This window comes from Trichosurus vulpecula (genome assembly GCF_011100635.1).
Source record: "Trichosurus vulpecula isolate mTriVul1 chromosome X unlocalized genomic scaffold, mTriVul1.pri SUPER_X_unloc_2, whole genome shotgun sequence".
Taxonomy (NCBI): domain Eukaryota; kingdom Metazoa; phylum Chordata; class Mammalia; order Diprotodontia; family Phalangeridae; genus Trichosurus; species Trichosurus vulpecula.
Genome location: NW_023494378.1, coordinates 4,418,819 through 4,421,695, shown reverse-complemented (window position 1 = coordinate 4,421,695; position 2,877 = coordinate 4,418,819).

The following is a 2,877-nucleotide window of genomic DNA, read 5'->3' as shown; positions in this document are numbered from 1 at the left end:
AAAACAACAACAATAACAAAAAACCCACAATAGCAATCTGTTCATGAGTTTTCACAACCATTTGGAATTACTGATGAAAATAAATATTGCACAGAAAATTGATTTTGAAGTGTCCCTGCCTTGTGCCTCATCTTTATTATTTGATATTTGCTATGGTAAGTAACTGACACAATACATTGTGTCTATACAGGCCACGACTATACAATGCAAAAGCAACGGGACACTGGGCAACTGTTCCATTAATTTAAATCTACAATTCATTTTGTGCTGTGAACAATCTATGCCTTGAGCTCATTTCAATATAACAAACATTTATTAAACACTTCTCGGGTGGTAACATTAAAGTAGGCACTAAGCAATCCAAGCAAAAAAGATAAATAGTTACTGCCCTCAAGGAGCATACATTCTACTGGTGAAAATACATAGAATATGTTCACTGGTAATAAAACTCAAAGTAAGTATTCACGGTGCATATTATTTAAGGTACCATATTTTGTGGAAATTTGGACATTGCCTGATATACCAAGATTCTTAGTCAGTCTAACGTTCTGAAGCCTGGTCTCTGAAATGTCAAAGTATTTAAGTCAGCAGGCTTGTATATGTTAATGATTGTAGCAGAACATGATAAATAGGCCACCGCTGGTAAGGAAAGGAATAGCCATGCAGCCCCATTTGCCAAAGACCTATACAGGATACGGTGAAAAATTTTGAACTTCCTAGACCCATTTTTTTAATTTAAATTTATTTATTTAACATATTTGGTTTTCAGCATTGATTTTCACAACAGTTTGAATTACAAATTTTCTCCCCATTTCTACCCTCCCCCCCACTCCAAGATGGCTTATATTCTGGTTGCCCTGTTCCCCAGTCAGCCCTCCCCTCTATCACCCCCCTCCCCTCTCATCCCCTTTTCCCTTCCTTTCTTGTAGGGCAAGATAAATTTCTATGCCCCATTGCCTGTGTATCTTATTTTTTAGTTGCACGCAAAAACTTTTTTTGTTTTTGAACATCTGATTTTAAAACTTTGAGTTCCAAATTCTCTCCCCTCTTCCCTTCCCACCCACCCTCCCTAAGAAGTCGAGCAATTCAACCTAGGCCACACATGTATCATTATGTATAACCCTTCCACAATACTCATGTTGTGAAAGGCTAACTACATTTTGCTCCTTCCCAACCCATCCGCTTTATTGAATTTTCTCCTTGACCCTGTCCCCTTTCCAAGTGTTTGTTTTGATTACCTCCACCCGCATCTGCCCTCCCTCCATCATCCCCCCCTTTTATTTTTTTTTATCTTCCTCCCTCTTCTTTCCTGTGGGGTAAGATACCCAACTGAGTATGTATGGTATTCCCCCTCAGGCCAAATCTGATGAGAGCAAGGTTCACTCATTCCCCCCTCACCTGCCCTCTCCCCTCCTCCCACAGAACTACTTCCTCTTGCCACCTTTATGTGAGATAATCCACCCCATTCTATCTCTCCCTATCTCCCTCTCTCAGTATGTTGCTCTCTCATCCCTTAATTTCATTTTATTTCTTTTAGATATCTTCCCTTCATCTTCAACTCACCCTGTGTCTGCTCTCTCTCTTTTACATATAGATATATATATATATATATATATATATATACACACATAAAAACACACACATATATATACATACACATACATACATATACACATAGATATATACATACATAGACATTCACTTATAAATATACATAAACATATATATATATATACATATTCCCTTCAACTACCCTAATACTGAGGCTAGACCCATTTTTTATAGTTAATCCTGGTTTGAATTCCAGGCAAGAGATGACATTCCTACCCAAATGACTGTATCCATTCAAAGCAGACCATGAAAAAGTGGCACAAACAGACTCCTGAAGTTACTGGACTGCGTTATCTTCCCCCATTCCTCTAGTACTGATCATGGGGCTGGTGGAGGCCTGGCATTTATTTTATAAAGGTTCTTGCAAGGAAAATATTTGGATTAATGATTTAATTTAGTGGCAATTTAGTGACAGTAGGTCTAATCTCAGCAGAGTGACAATAGAATTGAAAGAGTAAACCAGTGGTATGTACTTGATTGTGGGCTGTTGAGCCAGCAGCAGGGAAGCTGCAGGGGTCACGTTGATTGGCATTGTCACTTTCCCCATTCATCAAGCAAGGCCAGACTTCCTAATCGTTTACCAGATGGGGCAGCTTGTCAGTTTAAACGCCTGATGTGAAGCCATCTGTCATCTGATAACATGATTGTTGGGCTGCTGCTGGCTTGGTGCTCTGCAGTCTGAGTGCCCATGTGATGAACTGGAGCCAGGGAAGCAGGCTTAGGCAGGATGCACTCCCCTGATAGGATTTGCAGTCTTCTACTGGACCATGGAACAGGTGGAGGCTTTTTTATATTCTCCTCTTACTTTCTTCCTGTGAACTTTTCATGCTTCTCTTGATTCTTGTGTTTGAAAGTCAAATTTTCTATTCAGCTCTGGTCTTTTCACTGAGAAAGCTTGAAAGTCCTCTATTTTATTGAAAATCCATATTTTGCCTTGGAGCATGATACTCAGTTTTGCTGGGTAGGTGATTTTTGGTTTTAATCCTAGCTCCACTGACCTCCAGAATATCATATTCCAAGCCCTTTGATCCCTTAATGTAGAAGCTGTTAGATCCTGTTTATCCGATTGTGTTTCCACAATACTCAAATTGTTCTTTCTGGCTGCTTGCAATATTTTCTCCTTGATCTGGGAGCTCCGGAATTTGGTGACACTATTCTAGGAGTTTCCTTTTTGGGATCTATTTGAGGAGGCGATCGGTGAATTCTTTCAATTTCTATTTTACCCTCTGGCTCTAGAATATCAGGGCAGTTCTCCTTGATATTTTC